The following is a 21,860-nucleotide window of genomic DNA, read 5'->3' as shown; positions in this document are numbered from 1 at the left end:
CATCTCTTGCTCCAACCTTGAGCATACCAAGGATCTTAACCTATCCTTAAACACTTCAAACGAAAAGTGTACCATGATTACACAAACCACACCCTCGCAATCATCCAATTGCTTTAGTTTGTCAACTTCCACCTTGTCACTCATGTACCTAAGGGTTTCACTTCGGTACCCTAAGTACAATGTAACCACAACATAATCGGAGTCGAACACCACGCTAGTAGGTATAAAAGAGGCACCTAATGTCGCGTCACGTAGACTCCTTTATCAATCATACATCGAGATCAAACACTCGATTTCAAAGGTTTCATCCCACCCGTCGAACCTCATGGTTCATCAACTCCAACACAAAAGCGAACACGCGCTTAACAACCGAACACCAAAACCCATTTTCCATGGCTTGGTAGAAACATTTCCCAAATACTAAGGAATGCTTGGTTGCACCAAGTCTTACGCCCTTCGCCCGTTAATCAACGTCACCATAGGGTACTTCCATTAGGAACGTCACCCATAACAACAATATGCACAACACAAGGCATTTTACAACTCAAACACAAATGAACTTAATAAATAATCAAAGGACATATTTATTTAAAACAAAACGTACCTTAACGTCTCCTTGCCGCACCCGTCCCCGCTAACTCGGGACATTTTGACTTACGATGTCCTTCTTCTTGGCAATGGAAGCATACCATGCCATCAACCTTTGGTATCGAACATTCCCAAGACTTGTGACCCTTCACGCCACAGTTGTAACACCTAGACGCACTAGAATCCGATATACCCGTCCGTGTACCACCCGTGCTCACGCTCGGACCCTTAGTCCTCTTACTTGGAGCACCATACGAAATAGCCCTTCTCTCACTTGAAGGTTCACCCATCTTCGATCGCGAATACGACTCGAAACCTCTAGCCAAGTTGAATAATTCCGCAAACGATTTCGCTTGACCTCGGCTAATTTTACTCTTCAAGTCATCATTCAAAGTTCGATAGAAATCTTGCATCAACAAATGGTCATTCCCCAAATACTCCGGGCAAAAACGAGCCTTCGCCATAAAAGTTGTCTTGAGAGTATTCAAATCCATAGAACCCTGTTGCAAATTTCGCAACTCATTACGCATTTTCGACAAATCGGCTGAAGTCCGGAACTCCTCGAAGAATTCCTTCTTAAACCCGTCCCACGATAACGCTATAAACGGTTCACTACCGACAAGATCAATCTTACCATCCAACCAATCCTTTGCCCTACCCCGCAATAAACTAGTAGCGAGTCTTGTCCTCTTCTCAGGAGGGCATTCAATAGTACGAAAACACCCTTCGACATCCAAGATCTAAGTTGTGCTTATCAAAGGATCCGGTTTTCCATCGTACATCGGGGGTTTAGTCCTCATGAAGCTCTTAAGACAATGCTCCATTTCACCACTACTCCGGGATTCGGAATACTTCCTATCCATTTCTTCTCGAAAGCACTCATTTGCTCTGCAACTGTGGCCGCAACTCTAGCGTTAAACTCCAAATCGTTCGTCTTGATCCCGTTTCCCGTCGCCATTCTAAGGAATGCAAAAGCGATTAGATCACGAAAGTATAAAGAACACACACAATACCACTCCATCTTACTAAACACTCGTCGTACATCACTTGCTAGACACGATTTGCACCCGTAATAAGGTTTGAAAGTCCTTATTACGCACACACGTCGTCTCAACTCATTAGTACAACAACCGCCTCGCTCGATAATATAAACAATCACAAACAAAATTCTACGCGATATAAACACGCGCGAGAATTATTATCACAGCACAAAAGTATATTAATAATATTCGCATTACTAATATAAACGTTAGTCCACCTACAAACAAGGTACTAACTATAACCTATTCCGACCCGTACTCCTACAAGTCCCGCAACAAATTAAGCACACACAAAAGTCTAAGTCTAGGCACCTATCTCAAGTCACCTAAATCCCTTAGACCATGCTCTGATACCACTTGTAACGACCCAACCCGTATTAAAACCGGCCCATAAAAATTTTTCCTTTCAATACGCGTTAAATAACACCTTAGGTCCCAATTGTGTTTCCATAAACATCTTTAATACAATAATAAGTTTAATAAACCTTAAAACATTTAATACATTGATTAATTGTCCAAACGGACATACACGACCCGACTAGTTTAGTTTCCAACCAAGACCGAGCATGGTGATTTGGGACTACACTACCCAAATCCTAATCGAATACAAAAGCAAGATCTTCTTAGCAACCTAGCCAAGATCTCTAAACCCCAAGCTTACCCGAGCCGCCAAGCATGCAACCTATAAAAATGTAAACAACGAGAGGGTAAGCTAACGCTTAGTGAGTGAAAATATACTACATACATATATATATATGCATAAAATGGACACGCCACAAAAATATCAAATACCGCATACCGGAGCATCCAAGCATAAAGGCTAGCTAATCTAAGCATACCGTAAGATCACTAAGCAACGAGCTAAAGATATAACAACAAACATAAGTTCACCAACGACGATGTGAACAATGCCTAATAGCTACACCCGGAGGGTTAACTACATCACAACAATACGTTAATATATACATAACAATATATAAACGAACAAGGTTAACCCCTTAACCCATTACCGAATACCAAACACCACAATGAAGATTGGCCGAACTACACGAGCCTTAGTAATCCGAAACCACATGAGATTACTATATTCAACAAGACAACATCGAGGTTGGCCGAACTACACGAGCCTTAGTAATCCGAACTACACGAGATCACTACCTCAATAAGATGACCGAACTACACGCGTCACCGTGAATCCAAACTAAACGAGATTCACTTCTGATAAGATGACCGAACTACACGCGTCATCGTGAATTCGAACTACACGAGATCCACTTCTCCAACTCAAAACCCACGGTCACGGGATTATAAAATCCACCACATCGGGGTTATCCACATCACAACAATATCAACCCTTCACCATTGGGGTTATATACTCCACATCACAAACACGTGTGATAACGTACACACAAAACGTGTACCTCGCCAAAGGTGGTCAACCAAAACGCACAACCGTGCCAATTGGACCTAAACGCAAGTCCATCAAAATCCACCTATATGTGAAGTGAGCTCTATAACCGAGAACCACTTCACCCGACCCGCACCCATCCTACACATACATATGCATATAGGATATTAACACTCACCTTGTCACCTTGATGAATGCCACCGAATAATCCGCAACTCGTCAATGGAAAGTACCTATTCCATTATCACAAAACACACAACACAATTAGGGTTGACTTACAAACCAACCCATATGACACTTAGTGCAAATTCGACCCAAATGCACTTCTAAGCACAAAACGCGCCCAAACTAACCTATAATCACTAACACGAGTGAAAATGGTCTTAATACGCCAAACAAACCCAAACACAAGTGTTAAACACGTGTATTACCCATTTTGACACCAAAATCCTAATTCGACCCATTTCAAAATTAGTTAACCAAACACATGTAACACCCGTTTTTCAGTTATACGTTATTTTAGACGTCATTCGAATTACGAGGCTTGTAAGCGTATATTTGAGTTCTAAATAAATTTGGAGTTAAGGTTCTAAAACCTTACCATTGGATAGTAAATCTTATTACGTTTCCAACGATATTTGATTCATCAAAAACGGAGTTACGGTCAAAAAGTTATGGCCAAAACAAGTTTGCTAAACTTCGGATGAAACAGGCAAATGTCGCGGCGCGACCAGAATGGCCACGGCACGACAAATGCCTATTTTGAAGGTCAGAAATCTTAAAAAAAGTGATCTAAAATCACCCTTTGGGCCACGGCGCGACAAATCTGCTCCGCGGCGCGACAATAGGCACGTTCTGGTACTTTTCAGCCTTTTAATGAGTTAAATGAGGGGCAAAGTTGGTATTTCACATATGGACGGGTCTTTGGCCATAAAACTGATCCCAGTCTTATCTAAACCTCATTTACTTCTCATTTCTTCCCTCCCACTCACACCCCAAACCCTAGAGAGAGAGTAAAGGGTTTAGAGAGAGAAAGCTCGAATCGGGGATGAAGAAGAGTGATTCGGGTCAGGTCTCAAGAGTTAAAGTTGTTCTCCTCATTCACAGCTACGTTGTGATAGTGATGGTAAGTTCTAACTCCGAAATTCATCTTTATGATTTGGTATTCAAGTTAGGGTTTTTAGCTTTTTAGTTGTAAAACCCATTTAGATGATGAAGTGGGTTTATGGAAACTAGTTATTTTTGATACATGACGGGTTTTAGGTTGATTGACGTTTTGACCATGATTAGGCTTTGGTTTTGGGTGTAATCACTTAGTTTAGTGATTTTGGACGCGTTGGAACCCTTTTGGGTGTATTTGAGTTAACTAATTTTGAAATGGGTCAAAATTAGGGTTTATGTGTCAAAGTGGGTTTCGAGTGATGACATTATGAGTTTGGGTCTTGCGTGTGTTGGTTAAACGTTAGAACATTTGTGTTGACTTGGTTTTTGGGTGTAAACCCTAATTTAGGTCAAAACGGGTCAAATGGGTATTTCGGGACAAGTAAGCTCGATTCGTTGTCAAATTAAGTTTTAATTCAAGTTTTGGTAAATCAAGTAGGTAAATACTTGATTTAAGTGTTAGTGGTTGTCTTGGAAATATAATCACTAGTCGTTAGTGATTTTGGGGCGTTTTATGACTTTGGTCAAAATGAGCAATTTGAATTGGGTCAAAATTGAGGATGTCACTAATTTGGATTAATTGGATGTTAAACACTTTTGTTAAGTGTTAAATGATGCTTTTGATGTAGTTACTCGCGAGAAGTGATTTTAGGTTAAAATTTGGTGTTTTAGCAATAAAGTCAAACTTGGTCAACCATGGAATGGGTTTTGTGTAAAATACGAGCTAGTATGTGTTTAAAGGTTAAAGTTGACATAATTGGGTATTTCGAGAACGCGAGAACTAATCTAGTTAGTTTTGGACCTTCGGGTAGCGTTAAAAGTGCAAAAGGGTATATTTTGCACTTGTTGTTCATTTGGGCGGGTCGAGAGTCCAAATGAGGTTGTATGTTGATTATGTGTATACCTATATGCGTATTATAGGTAAAATCTTGCTCGGTCGCGTGTGGTGGGGATTTCGCGCATGGTTTGTAATGCTCGAGTTCACGAGGTGAGTGGAATGATTATACATGTGTGTATATAATGTATTTACTTGTACGAGATTCGATGTGGGTTTTAAGTTCGGGCGATCGATACCACATCGAGTCATTATATGATATGGGTTTAAAGTTCGGGCGTTCGATACCATGTCATATATGTGTGTGGGCGTGACGTGTGGGTTTAAAGTTCGGGCGTTCGATACCACATTACACGTTACGGGTGGGTTTAAAGTTCAGGCGTTCGATACCACTTAGGGGTTAGTGATATATTTCATTGTAAACTAACGGTTGTTGGGAACACCGATGGAAATTCGAAGTACCATTCCCTTGTACAATTGGTTAACCATGGTTATGTGTTGTAGTGTAGCATATTATATTGTTCGAGTTATATATGCTATTGTTTGTGCTAGCTTGTGGTCTTGGAGATTTAGCGATATACTTTGCGATGGTATGCCATGTAAATTGCTAGTGTGTATGAGGTATTTGTGTAAGTGTTTGCAAGTAGGTATATTATATATGTATATGTATAATTATTGCATTCACTAAGCTTTATGCTTACCCCTCTCGTTGTTTAGCTTTTTACAGGTATTGTGATTATGAAGCTAGCTAGTTGTAGACTAGATGCTTAGGAGCGCTTGGGCTCGACGGGGTAGCTTTTGGATATTTGGACGCGGATGGGGGATTTGGTAGTCCCCGGGATTATGCTCTTGGTATTGGGTTGGGTTATTGAGTCTTAACCCGTATTTCTTGTGATCGGGTCATTATTACAAATGATTTTGTAAAGTGTAATTTGTATGCCAAGGGTCATGATAGATTGTTAAACGTATCATTATGATGTTATGTTTCGATTAAAACAAAGTTGAAAATGTATTATATTAATGGGACCTAACTAATAAAAAAAAATGTACTCTGTTTTTGGTTAAACGGATTTGGGTTGTTACAAGTGGTATCAGAGCATAGTCTAAGGGATTTAGGTGACCTTGGAATAGGTGCCTAGTCTTAGACTTATTGACGGTTGTGCGTTATTTGCGGGACTTGTAGGAATACGGGTCGGTTTGAGATTTGTTAGTGCCTTAGAGTAGGTGACTAACTAGGACTTGTGATTGTCCAAAACGTGATTATGTGGGGGCCTTATTTCATGTGTAAATTAGTGCCTTAGATTGCTAGTGCCTAATGTAAGTAGGCGAACTTGGACGTTGTTTTAGTGATAGTCACCTAGGTTGTAGGTTGACTTGTTGTTGTGGTGTACTTGTGTATGCTTATTATTATTGTATATTGGTGTATATATATACAGGTATCTTTTGGTGCGGTGTCCTAGGGATGAATTTATTGGAGAGATTCGCATGTTTGGCGGTTTGAGTGATCAAGTTCACGGTAAGGACTTGGGTCATTCGGGTACTAGGAGTTATCGCGTGTTATTTTGTGTGAATGTTGCGTCAGTCCGGGTAAAGTACTTTGCATGACCAGGCAGAAATGGTAAGGTACGCATTTGTAGTAGTGATTGATCACCATTATTACGAAAGTGTATCTTGACATCGAGCATGACATGACGGGTATCGAGCGGAGGAAACGTGGCATGGTTGGGGTAGATTCGAGATGAATGAGGAATCTTTTAATGGTTCCTAGGTTATTGATGTTATAGCTAAGGGGTACGAAATAGTTTATATTTTTACTAGGAAATACTATTAAATATGCTACAATTTTACGCAAGTTTTAATTATTTATTTACAAATGGGATATACCTAAACCTTGCTACAACACTATAGGCAGTGTACCTAATCATAGAGTAGTATAGTTTTTAGGAAGTCTGGTTCGTTCCATAGGGAGTGGGCTTATTGCACACTATATTTTTAAACAACTATATTTGTACAAAATATATATAATTATATATAAAAATATATAAAAGGGGGTTTACCGTTTAATGACCTATTTGTCGATTTATATTTTAAGCGAAGCGTATAGTAAATGACGATATTTAAATAACAATATAAAATAAATAACAATAATTAAAATGACAATAAATAAAAGTACGAGGAAATATGAAATAAAATATATTATGCTTATTTAAACTTCCGTAACCATGATGGTTGACGTGTTGATTTTAGTTTTATGCCCATGGGTTAATTGTCCTTTGTCCTGGATTATTTAATATGTCCGTCTGGTTTTTATCCATAACAGTCCATCGGTCATAAATTTAAAGTGCGAGTGTCCTCGTCAAATTATTCTTATACCCGAAGTCAAATATTCCAACTAATTGGGGACTTAAACTGTAACAAGGTTTTAATACTTTGTTTAATAATTACACCAGGATATCGACTGCGTGTAACCCAAGGTTTTAATACTTTGTTAACAATTACACCAATTACCCTTGAATGTAATCCACCCCTGTTTTGATGAGTCCATTGACTATTAATCCATCCCCGTGTCCGGTCAAATGAACAATAATTCGTACTTATAAATATCCTGCCCATCGTGTCCGATTAAGCGTATGTGGTTATATGTAGATATGTAAAATCATAACCTTTATATTAAATTAATGAGGTATCGTTAATTTAATATAAAGCCCATTAAAAGCCCATAGTCAAATTTCCACAAGTGTCGTTCTTTTGTCCAAACCCCAATTATGGTACAAAGCCCAATTACCCCGTCTTTAATATTTAGTCCAACATCATGATTACTTTGGCTCAAATAAGCATAATAATAACTTAAGTACGAGACATTAATTTAAAAAGGAGAACATAACTTACATTGAGTATTTATCGCGTAGTGTTACACGGACAGAATTTCGAATTTAAAAACCCGTAAAAATAACTTTTACATAACCCAAACTAATCTAATATAACACTAATCTATACTATATATATATATATATATATATATATATTTTATTTATTTATATTATACTACGAAGTATTATTATTATTATGTTATTTTACTCGGCCACTCGACCAAATGCTCGAGCCTTTTATAGGCATTTCTGAAATCTTGTGCTCCGCGAGTCGCGATAGAAAAAGGCTGGGATCTCCGCGAGTCGTGGAGATCGTGAATACAGCTCATCCAAGTTTGGAACTTTGCTTTGCCGACATATTATTTATATAATTATAATATTTAAATAATTAATATAATTATTTAAATATTATATTATATTCTCGTGCATAGTTGACTCGTAATTTTTAGTCCGTTGCGTCGAGCGTTGAGAGTTGACTCATGTCCTGGTTCCGGATTTTCAAACGTCCTTTCGTACTATTTTATATCGTGCACTTTACGTTTCGCGATTTGTAATTTGCACAAAAATTGTTCTCCTTAAATTTCAAAATCCGTGCGAGTCTTTTACTCACTTTTTAGTGGCACTTTTAAGTGTACTATGGCTTTAGTGGCACTTTTTCTTCAATTCTTTAATCTTCGTGCTTCGTCTTCACATTTATTTATTTAAACAATTACAATGAAAATATAATACAATTACATATAAAAATCTATTATTTAGGAGGGATATTGCTATGAAATATATGTTCCTTTTTAGCCTTATCAAATATCCCCACACTTGAGCGTTGCTTATCCTCAAGCAATACAGAACTTGAAATAAAAACATACATGAATCACTTTTTTATTCATCACACTTTGTACATTAGTGATTTTGATATGGTGGTATAAACAATGATAGTAACGATAGAACCATGGTTAAAGGTGGGTGTGTCATCCACAGTTGCCTCGGGTTTAGGTCAATGACACTTGAAATCAAATAGCCGATTTACTTTCGGTTTCCAAAGTAAAGTGCACATTTGAAAGGCGGTTTACAGTCCCACATGACTATGAAAATTTAGATCCGTAAGGAAATTGGATCTTTATGAAAACATTTGATCTTTTGAAAATTCAATCTAGTTTTTACCCTAGATAAGTTTTCTGGAATAACCCTTCACCGGTGTTTGCAAATTATTTTTGTGGGTTGTGTGGGTTTCAGATTTGAAAATTTTAGCTCAACACTTGTGGTTTTGTGTTACCCACTTGCTAACCTTGTATTGGGAAAGCAACACGTCCAGTATACTTGCTCCGTATATTACCTTTCGGTAAACTACCGTCCGGTTGTAAAGGAAAGCGATGAACAAGAAACTGTTAAGGCAATGTCCCATGACTTGCTTTTGATTATGGTCTATAAACGTGTCGGATGCTATTACTATCCTTTGTAGGAGCAATAGTAAAGATCATCCTATGATTTTTTGGTCTGGCACAAGGTCCTGTCTCCGACCATGCTATGCAACCACCGTTCTTACGGTTGACACCCGATTTGGTTCAGGTGACCTAATGAATTCCAGGTGAATTCCTAGGATTTTACGTTCAAAGGTAATGAACGCATTGAAAATGGGTTTTCAGAAAACAAATCGGTTTTATTTTTGATCAAAATATTTTCTCGTTCAAGCTCGAGTTTAGATATCATTGAATTCCATGAGTTTGTAATTCTCAATCTTTAAGGTCAATCTCAAGGATTGAGTAATATCAGGCTTAAAAGCTGATTTTTGATCTTTAAGGAGATTATCCTTTCTGGGATCTGATTCATTAGTCTTATCAAGCTAATTTGCACGGTGCCCCCCCATTGTACGAGATAAATCCTTCTCATGGTTAGGATAAATTTGACCACTTGGCGACCCTGTTTAATGCTGAGGTCCGTGGATTTCCTGCTGATTTTAGAGATGACTTTTCTAGATTTTTCGTCAACCTACAGCTGGTCTGGACGACAACTTCATGACCTAAATCAAGAAGCGCGTGTCTTTTTCGGAAGACTTTACTTCCTTTTAATGATGGAATTGATTCATCGTGTAGATCCATCTTTTCTTTCAAATATATTACAGTAAATCGGGTAAAACAGTTAATTTAGTCCAAAACAAAAGCACCTGCAATAACTTTACAGAAACATGTGATATATAGTTTTTAATTGAATAACTTGGTACATTCTCCCCACACTTAGTTTCTTTCTTTGCCTTTTTATTCTCCTTTATTCCATTTTAAATGAATTCAATCATTTTAGGGTGTTTCTCAATTTATGTCCTTTCCGAGGTAGCGATAATTTCGGTATTAACACCTAGTTTTCACCGTTCATAAATATATATAAACATGATTTTAAATTCATTTAGTTGAAAATTTTTTAAAATTTTCACAAAATTTGGCAAATAAAACCAAGTGTAAACCCGAGAGAATTTATAACCTTTCCCCACACTTAAGATCATGCAATGCCCTCATTTGCATGAAATCAGACTATAATTATAAATTTATGAGGGTGATTAGTGTAGAAAGTAGTTAAAGATACCATAAAATTGCAGGATGATAGATGGCGCACCTCATCGTTCATTCCTTCTTGTTTTATCACACATGTTTTTCTTCAAAAATGGTTGCTTTTCTGAACTGTTATCTAAGTTTTGAAAATATGTCTTTTACCCTAACTCATCATGCATTTTTATTAACGAGTTATGCACTAACCCGAACCCCTAATTTAACGTTAAGTGGGGTTAGACTTCCCTACACTTAGCTGACGACATGTGAAGTCGGTAGAATAAGTTTCACGAATTAAAATAGTGAGCCAGTTATTTACATCTTGGGTGGTATAAAATATATCAATGGGTTTAAAGTTTAGACCCACCCGAATATCACTACTTAATTCTTTTTTAAGTGTAGCTTTTAGTAAATGGATATGTCTCTTTTCTGGTTCTTGGTCAAATGGATCGATATACACCGACATACATATTTCTATAGGGTGGACAATTCCTAACACTTCCTTTCGTTCATTCTCGGAATCAAAGTTTTCACCTCTATTACCCAATTGGGTGAAATTCGAGGTGTCAATATCTATTACAGCTTGTAGTTCATCTTTGGTAGATGACTCGTCTATTGAGAATATTGGGTTGGAAGGTTGTGGCTGGATTGAAGCAAATTCTTCTTCATTAACGGTACTTATCGGTCCCACCATTTTTGTCTCGGGGGTAAAATTTTCAATGTTATCATTTTCCCAAGAGTACCAATTTGTCATCCTTACTTCTTCTTCATCCATAGATGGATCGATGATTTCGTCGGTTGAGGCTAATGTGTCGATATGTTGTGAAATTGCTAAAGCTGAATAAAAAGTATCATCGGGATAATTGGTGATTTCGGAGCTCTCGAATTCATCAAAATTCGATGATATGAGATTTTCTTGCACATGACTCCTCAGATCAATAGGTGTGTAATCTGATAGAGTTTCAGCTTGCCTATTTACAAACTCTCTCATTTGTTCATTTTGAGCATCAAGTTCTTCGAGTTTGATTTTCATATTGGCTAATAAATTTTCAGACACATAATTTTCCTCGTCTACTGGTTGTTGAGTTTGGATATATTCTTGAGAATAATCCCAATTAGAATTGCATTCCTCATAATCATTCCATTCAGGTTCCATGGGTGCGTAATTTTCCATAGGAACATAATAATAACATTCCCATGTTGAGTGATAATCTCCACAGATTTCACAACCAGTTATTGCTTCGTCATTCGTGATCCAAGATTGACCGAACGAATTGTCATCAACACCCGTTTGAGAGTGTTGATTTAATTGATTTTGGATATCAAAAAGAGTTTCCATAGCCTTGTTTTCAAAATTTTCCATTTTATTGCGATGGCCAAATTTTAGCTACAATGTGGTGCATTTACTAATTATCCTATTAGTTATAAAAATAGAAAAACTTATATAAGTTGTCCAATTAATAGACTTTTTTGTTTTTGTCCACGTTTCGAATAGCCAAAAGATGCAGCAGGGAGCCAGAACCCTTTAAATCGAAAGCTCACAACTCAGCCACTAACAAATCCAACTATTACTACGAAGCAGAAAATTGTCAACGTCCATTAATTTAACCACTCAAATAATTTTTCTTTCCGTTTGAGATATTAGATAAGAAATAGAGAAAATTTCTAAGTCCTAAAAACTAAAGCGTCGAGAAATAAGAAAGAAAAAGAATGCGCGTAAAAAAAAAACGTCGAAAAATAAAAATAAGAAAATAGCGCGTCGTGACTTAAAAGGCACTAAAATTTTAAAATCGTCGCAAAATTCTAAAGCACCTAAATCTTAGTCTAAAGAAATAGCACTTAAGGGATTTTACGGCAAAGCCTAAAAATCTAGAAGTAAAAATAACTATGGCAAAAACTATGGATTAAAACTAAATACGAGCGAAAAACATACAAATATTACGCTAAAAACAAATAAAAAGGGACAAAATATAAAAATATACTAAAATCCGTAAAAAGTACAATTTTTATAAAATATTATTTTTATATTATTTATTTAATAAAACTATTAATTTTATAATTTAATAAAACTAATTAAACTAAATAAACAAAATAATAATAAAACTAAAACTAATTAATAAATTAATTAACTAATTTAGGTTTTATTAATAATAATAAATAATAATATACCGTAATAAATGCTGGTTTAGGGTTTCAGGCGCGTCAGACAGGGCGGCTCCGCGAGTCGCGGTTCCACTTGCCTTACAACTCCGCAAGTCGCGGAGGATGTAAAACGTTTTTTTTTTTTTTTAATTTTATATTGTTTTTCTAAAAATATATTTATACAAATATATATTAAAAATATAGCGTTTCGCCGATTCCTCGGCAGTGGCGCCAAAAACTTGATGTTATAGCTAAGGGGTACGAAATAGTTTATATTTTTACTAGGAAATACTATTAAATATGCTACAATTTTACACAAGTTTTAATTATTTATTTACAAATGGGATATACCTAAACCTTACTACAACACTATAGGCAGTGTACTTAATCGTAGAGTAGTATAGTTTTTAGGAAGTCCGGTTCGTTCCACATGGAGTGGGCTTATTGCACACTATATTTTTAAACAACTATATTTGTACAAAATATATATAATTATATATAATAATATATAAAAGGGGGTTTACCGTTTAATGACCGGTTTGTCGATTTATATTTTAAGCGAAGCGTATAGTAAATGACGATATTTAAATAACAATATAAAATAAATAACAATAATTAAAATGACAATAAATAAAAGTACGAGGAAATATGAAATAAAATATATTATGCTTATTTAAACTTCCGTAACCATGATGGTTGACGTGTTGATTTTAGTTTTATGCCCATGGGTAAATTGTCCTTTGTCCTGGATTATTTAATATGTCCGTCTGGTTTTTGTCCATAACAGTCCATCGGTCATAAATTTAAAGTGCGAGTGTCCTCGTCAAATTATTCTTATACCCGAAGTCAAATATTCCAACTAATTGGGGACTTAAACTGTAACAAGGTTTTAATACTTTGTTTAATAATTATACCAGGATATCGACTGCGTGTAACCCAAGGTTATAATACTTTGTTAACAATTACACCAATTACCCTTGAATGTAATACACCCCTGTTTTAATGAGTCCATTGACTATTAATCCATCCCCGTGTCCGGTCAAATGAACAATAATTCGTACTTATAAATATCCCGCCCATCGTGTCCGATTAAGCGTATGTGGTTATATATAGATATGTAAAATCATAACCTTTATATTAAATTAATGAGGTATCGTTAATTTAATATAAAGCCCATTAATAGCCCATAGTCAAATTTCCACAAGTGTCGTTCTTTTGTACAAACCCCAATTATGGTACAAAGCCCAATTACCCCGTCTTTAATATTTAGTCCAACATCATGATTACTTTGGCTCAAATAAGCATAATAATAACTTAAGTACGAGACATTAATTTAAAAAGGAGAACATAACTTACATTGAGTATTTATCGCGTAGTGTTACACGGACAGAATTTCGACTTTAAAAACCCGTAAAAATAACTTTTACATAACCCAAACTAATCTAATATAACACTAATCTATACTATATATATATATATATATATATATATATATATATATATATATATATATATATATATATATATATATATATATATATATATTATATTTATTTATATTATACTACGGAGTATTATTATTATTATGTTATTTTACTCGGCCAAATGCTCGAGCCTTTTATAGGCATTTCTGAAATCTTGTGCTCCGCGAGTAGCGATAGAAAAAGGCTGGGATCTCCGCGAGTCGCGGAGATCGTGAATACAGCTCATCCAAGTTTGGAACTTTGCTTTTCCGACATATTATTTATATAATTATAATATTTAAATAATTAATATAATTATTTAAATATTATATTATATTCTCGTGCATAGTTGACTCGTAATTTTTAGTCCGTTGCGTCGAGCGTTGAGAGTTGACTCATGTCCTGGTTCCGAATTTTCAAACGTCCTTTCGTACTATTTTATATCGTGCACTTTACGTTTCGCGGTTTGTAATTTGCACAAAAATTGTTCTCCTTAAATTTCAAAATCCGTGCGAGTCTTTTACTCACTTTTTAGTGGCACTTTTAAGTGTACTATGGCTTTAGTGGCACTTTTTCTTCAATTCTTTAATCTTCGTGCTTCGTCTTCACATTTATTTATTTAAACAATTACAATGAAAATATAATACAATTACATACAAAAATCTATTATTTAGGAGCGATATTGCTATGAAATATATGTTCCTTTTTAGCCTTATCAGTTATAGTTGTCTCGGGTGATGTGATTGTTGTCACGTCGAGTTCATTGCGAGTCGGGAAGTGTTACGGTGGATCTGGTTAGCTAAGGTGAGTGAGCAACTCACGAGTTTGGTGCGTGCTTAGTCACCCTAAGTAGTGGGTGCACTGTTAAGATTCTTATTGGTTTTAGTTACCCATCGTAACTAGAATGACCGTTTTATTGTATGCGTGTGTGTGCGTCGAGGATTTAAATTCCGTAATGGAATGCGACAAGTCTAATGATTGTAGTTTTGAGTTACACTCGGAAGAGTGTGTGGTTAGAGAATCGTGTTAGGATTCTAGTTGTGAGTCGCCTTGGAATTGGCGAATCGAGGAGTCTTCGGGTCGTTAAACTCATGGGAATGGGACCCGCATGACGATGATTGTGTTAGTGTGTTGTGGCTTATAAGGTAACATTCCTAATGGAATATCCCTTGTAGTAGTGGTTTTTATTGAGATGTGCGGAAGAGTGTAAGACTTGGTGTTTCCAAGCATCTCTTTAGCGTTAGATGAAAGGTTTCGTGTGGCTATATCATTTGGCCTTGCAGAAATTGCGGGTAGCGTGTGATCGCTAGGAAATTTCGATAAGACGATAAACCGTAAGGTTTTCCGGGTAGGTATGACTGCGGGTCATTATTATTGAGAGCTGGGTGACATCGGGTGTATGAAACCTAAAGATCGAGTTTTAAAAAAAATTCGGTTGATTGTGGTGGGAGTCTGCATGACACGGCGTCAGGTGCCTTCTTATACCTGCTAGTGTAATGTTCAACTCCGGTGATGGTGTGATCACTTTGTGCTTAGGGTGCCTGTGAGATACCCTTTGGAAGCATCGAAGATTTTAAATAGTGATCGACGGGTGATAGTAATTCAACGGTTGCAAAAGTCGAAGTTTAGGAGCATTGCAGTAAATACTTCTTATGAAGTGGCAGATGAGCGAATCTTGTTGCTCTTATGTGATGGACGATTAAGGATGACCGGTGAGCCGGTGATGGGCTTAATGGTCGATTAGGTCGAAGGTTATGATGAAGCATTGATATTGCGGTCAATGCAATTATTGTGTCGGATTGGTCACTCTTCCCCATGAGAGTGAGCAATTGTTGATAATGGTTCGTTGCATAGAAGGTCGGGTGATCTCGACTGTGATGCACGACTGATTAAGCGGAGTGGCATATGCCTAGTCATAGAGGCGTGTGTGGGACTTTAGTGGAGTTGGCTTTGCGAACGATGAAGAGCTTTAAATTATGATTTGTGGTATGACGGTGCGATGTCGTCGCGTGTACGACGTCTCAAGTGATAGTACATGTCGGCTCTAAGAGCCTAAAGTGAATTTGCGGTGATTTAATGTTTATGACCAACGGTGAGAATGGTCAGGTGTGATGTGAAATTACAATTCCGCTGGATGTTATCATCTTGGCGGTGAGAATGGAGAGATAAATCCTAAATGGGGGAGTTTTTACTACCGTCCGAGGAATCTCCAGTGGTGTTAGATCAAGTGAAGCGTAAGTCTTCTTGTATAAGGTGGTCGTGCAGTACCAAGTGAAGTATGAGACCAAGTGTGAAGTTTGAGATCACGGACGTGAGAGAATGTAACTGTCGTTGCAGGTGTTCTCTTGATGGAAAAAAAAAATTTGGGTTGGTGCGAAACCCGGATAGTACTGTTGAGTAGGTACGAGTTCGATTTCGGTATGGATACTATATATTCCCTTTCGGGAAACGTGATCGTGGAAATTGTCAGTGGATTATTCCATTTTATGGACTATTGTGAGGTGCGGAGTGCCGGTTCCGATTGTCTCACATAGAGACACGCGGATATTGTTTCTTTGCGGGGGTGTGTTCCCTAGTGATGTGACGTGTTGGTTGCATTGAAATGTCAAGGCTATCCTTAACGGACGGTCTAGGTAAGAGGATTTACCGAGTGTTGGTGAATACTTTTGAAGGTCGCGTGACGAATTGCGAATTGTTGGGATGATAATTCGCTATTGACAGGATTCTAGTACACAAATAGTTTCCATGCTAGTGCTAGGAAGCCGTTTTGTATGGATGTGTTGTTGGGTTTAGGGGAGAAACCCTGTGTCGAGTGTTGATGTTTTGTTTAGAACGTGGTGTATTATTGTTGTCCTGGATTAATCCAGAGACTGATGATCGTGTGCGGATTAATTCATGGGAAAGTTTGTATCCCTAGTGTGATTAGTTGGTGATACCGAGATTTCTTCATTGAAGGAATGACCTGGTGGTACAGACAGGGGAAGTTGGTTCTTGATTCGGAGAACATTCGTGATTGACCGGTTGAGTGATGTGTTTATGAACCAACGAAGTACGGAGTTTTAATGAGGCCGGGATCCTTCTCGATTGGATTAATGCAAGACTTAGTTCACGGCGTAGTGAATTTAGTAGATCGCGTTGGGTGATATGGTTATGGATGTAGCTTGTTGCGAGTTGTAACCGGGAGAATTTGATGGAATATAATGGTGTTTCCCGTATTTTGACGTTGAGTGTATGAGATACCGCTGGTTGCGGTAATGCACGCTAGTGATTATTAGCGTGTGGGGAAATTTTCAGATTACGGAAGATATTATAGATGACGAGTGTGGTTATGTTTCGTAGGATCGTAGGGCGTGGTCCCTGTTGTATGTAAGGGTTATTGGGATTTGTTATGGACAACGAGTTTAGAGGGTGTCGGAGGACCGTTGGGTGTAGGCCCGGATTATTTAAGTGACGAGGATCATGAGGACGTGATCGAAATAAGTGGGGGAGAGTTGTAACACCCGTTTTTCAGTTATACGTTATTTTGGACGTCATTCGAATTACGAGGCTTGTAAGCGTATATTTGAGTTCCAAATAAATTTGGAGTTAAGGTTCTAAAACCTTACCATTGGATAGTAAATCTCATTACGTTTCCAACAATATTTGATTCATCGAAAACGGAGTTATGGTTAAAAAGTTATGGCCAAAACAAGTTTGCTGAAGTCCGGATGAAACAGGCAAATGCCGCGGCACGACCAAAATGGCCACGGCACGACAAATGCCTATTTTGAAGGTCATAAATCTTAAAAAAAGTGATCTAAAATCACCCTTTGGGCCACGGCTCGACAAATCTGCTCCGCGGCGCGACAATAGGCACGTTCTGGTACTTTTCAGCCTTTTAATGAGTTAAATGAGGGGCAAAGTTGGTATTTCATATATGGACGGGTCTTTGGCCATAAAACTGATCCCAATCTCATCTAAACCTCATTTCCTTCTCATTTCTTCCCTCCCACTCACACCCCAAACCCTAGAGAGAGTAAAGGGTTTAGAGAGAGAAAGCTCGAATCGGGGATGAAGAAGAGTGATTCGGGTCGGGTCTCAAGAGTTAAAGTTGTTCTCCTCGTTCACGGCTACGTTGTGATAGTGATGGTAAGTTCTAACTCCGAAATTCATCTTTATGATTTGGTATTCAAGTTAGGGTTTTTAGCTTTTTAGTTGTAAAACCCATTTAAATGATGAAGTGGGTTTATGGAAACTAGTTATTTTTGACACATGGCGGGTTTTGGGTTGATTGACGTTTTGACCATGATTAGGCTTTGGTTTTGGGTGTAATCACTTAGTTTAGTGATTTTGGACGCGTTGGAACCCTTTTGGGTGTATTTGAGTTGACTAATTTTGAAATGGGTCAAAATTAGGGTTTATGTGTCAAAGTGGGTTTCGAGTGATGAAATTATGAGTTTGGGTCTTGCGTGTGTTGGTTAAACGTTAGAACATTTGTGTTGACTTGGTTTTTGGGTGTAAACCCTAATTTAGGTCAAAACGGGTCAAATGGGTATTTCGGAACAAGTAAGCTCGATTCGTTGTCAAATTAAGTTTTAAGTCAAGTTTTGGTAAATCAAGTAGGTAAATACTTGATTTAAGTGTTAGTGGTTGTCTTGGAAATATAATCACTAGTCGTTAGTGATTTTGGGGCGTTTTATGTCTTTGGTCAAAATGAGCAATTTGAATTGGGTCAAAATTGAGGATGACACTAATTTGGATTAATTGGATGTTAAACACTTTTGTTAAGTGTTAAATGATGCTTTTGATGTAATTACTCGCGAGAAGTGATTTTAGGTTAAAATTTGGTGTTTTAGCAATAAAGTCAAACTTGGTCAACCATGGAATGGGTTTTGTGTAAAATACGAGCTAGTATGCGTTTAAAGGTTAAAGTTGACATAATTGGGTATTTCGAGAACGCGAGAACTAGTCTCGTTAGTTTTGGACCTTCGGGTAGCGTTAAAAGTGCAAAAGGGTATATTTTGCACTTGTTGTTCATTTGGGGGGGTCGAGAGTCCAAATGAGGTTGTATATTGATTATGTGTATACCTATATGCGTATTATAGGTAAAATCTTGCTCGGTCGCGTGTGGTGGGGATTTCGCGCATGGTTTGTAATGATCGAGTTCACGAGGTGAGTGGAATGATTATACATGTGTGTATATAATGTATTTACTTGTACGAGATTCGATGTGGGTTTTAAGTTCGGGCGATCGATACCACATCGAGTCATTATATGATATGGGTTTAAAGTTCGGGCGTTCGATACCATGTCATATATGTGTGTGGGCGTGAAGTGTGGGTTTAAAGTTCGGGCGTTCGATACCACATTACACGTGACGGGTGGGTTTAAAGTTCGGGCGTTCGATACCACTCAGGGGTTAGTGATATATTTCGTTGTACACTAACGGTTGTTGGGAACACCGATGGGAAATTCGAAGTACCATTCCCTTGTACGATTGGTTAACCATGGTTATGTGTTGTAGTGTAGCATATTATATTGTTCGAGTTATATATGCTATTGTTTATGCTAGCTTGTGGTCTTGGAGATTTAGCGATATACTTTGCGATGGTATGCCATGTAAATTGCTAGCGTGTATGAGGTATTTGTGTAAGTGTTTGCAAGTAGGTATATTATATATGTATATGTATAATTATTGCATTCACTAAGCTTTATGCTTACCCCTTTCGTTGTTTACCTTTTTACAGGTATTGTGATTATGAAGCTAGCTAGTTGTAGACTAGATGCTTAGGAGCGCTTGGGCTCGACGGGGTAGCTTTTGGAACGCGGATGGGGGATTTGGTAGTCCCCGGGATTATGCTCTTGGTATTGGGTTGGGTTATTGAGTCTTAACCCGTATTTCTTGTGATCGGGTCATTATTACAAATGATTTTGTAAAGTGTAATTTGTGTGCCAAGGGTCATGATAGATTGTTAAACGTATCATTATGATGTTATGTTTCGATTAAAACAAAGTTGAAAATGTATTATATTAATGGGACCTAACTAATAAAAAAAATAAATGTACTCCGTTTTTGGTTAAACGGATTTGGGTTGTTACAACACACCAAAAAGTGTTCCAACACTTCCATAATCACTAAACCTAGTGATTAAACTCAAGATCAAAGCCTAATCAAGGACAAAACGTCATCCAACCCAAAACCCGCCAAGTGACAAGAATAACTAGTCACCATAAACTCATTTCATCATCTAAGAGGGTTTCACAACAAACTAGCTCAAAACCCTAACTTGAATATCAAATCTAACAAATGAAATTCGGAGTTTGAGCTTACCATAACTACCGCAACGTAGCTAGGAGCGAGATGAACAACTTTAGAACCCGAGCTTTGGTGAGAATCCGACTCCTTCTTCTCCAAATCAACCTCTCTCTCTCTCTCTCTAAACTCTTACTCTTTCACTAGAACAAGATGAGAGGGCTTGTGTGGGTGTTAGTGGAGCAAATGAGGCTCCAAGAACTGATCTTGTGGCCTTAACTCGTTCCACATGTGAAAATACCATTTTGCCCCTCTAAATATCTCAAAGTAAAACAGCTGGCCCGACAGACAAGTTGGACGGCATCCAACATTCTGGACGGCGTCCAGTCCTTCACTGCTGGACGGCGTCCCCCATTCTGGACGGCGTCCCAAACACTGAAAAGGCAGAAACAGAAACAGGGTGTTACATATCCCTATTGTGACGTTAAGCACACATAACTACTTACCTTGTATCCTAGGGTTGATCAAGTCCTAATACTAGGTTATAGCCACGTGAATATGCGGAAAGGGTGATCCGTAAATTAAACTTCTAAACCGTCAAGGTTTCAGCATAACAACATGATCAGTTTCAGATAAAATATTCAACACATGATAAATAATTGTAACAGATAGATAATCATGCAAAGTGAAAGCAACTCAAGATAATAACTTTATTAAATTAAGGAAAGCGTTCACCGTTTACAGACGAGATCTGAACCATTACAAGTGCTGACAACCTCTAGCACGCTCCTATTACAACCTTCGGCGTTCGCCTCCGGGTACTTAATTTGTCGCTCGGAGGTGAGAAGGCCTTGAAAGCTCTAGTGGGAGAAAGTGTATTGTAGTGAGAGAGTGAAGAGAGGTGTGTGGAAATTGGATGACAAAAAACCCTTTAAATAGACTAGGAAATTTCCAAAATACGGCCTACAGGCCGTATGGCAGGCCGTATGGTGGCCTGTATTTGGCCGGCCGTATGGCTGGCAGCCCGTTTTTTGGAGGCGTTTGCTGGGCCGTATGGCAGGCCGTATGGTGGCCCGTATCTGGTGCTGGTCAGGCTTTGATTCACTGGATCGTAACTTGATTTCTTGTCTTTCACCGTTTTCACTCTAGAATCTTCGTTTTAGCTCTATTTCTCTTGATTCTTTTTGCATAGTCTTTGTAATTACTTTACCTACATATTTAATCAAAAAATGATTATTTTGCCGACAAAGCTTTGAACTTTATGCTTTTGGGACTCAATATCGGGGGTAAAAACATGACTTTTTAGCCGATATCGGTACTTCACAAAGTAAACTTGTGCAAGAACGTATGCTAGTCTTTACCTAAACAATATTTCGTATCAATATCGGTAAAGTATGAAGTCGGTCAAAGTTGTTCAATTAGTCCTATGGCTCGTTATGACTCGATTATATACAGCATGTGAGTCAAGTTGTCAAGTTTCATGCAAGATATAAGTATAAAAGCATGTTAGAACGATTAAACAAAGTATTGGTTAAGTTTGAATAAAAGTCAACTTTGGTAAAGTCAAAGTCAATGAAAAAGTCAACA

The sequence above is a fragment of the Rutidosis leptorrhynchoides genome, chromosome 8 (assembly GCF_046630445.1).
Source record: "Rutidosis leptorrhynchoides isolate AG116_Rl617_1_P2 chromosome 8, CSIRO_AGI_Rlap_v1, whole genome shotgun sequence".
Taxonomy (NCBI): Eukaryota; Viridiplantae; Streptophyta; class Magnoliopsida; order Asterales; family Asteraceae; genus Rutidosis; species Rutidosis leptorrhynchoides.
The sequence above is the reverse complement of the archived record's forward strand: the minus strand, read 5'-3'. Positions refer to the sequence as shown.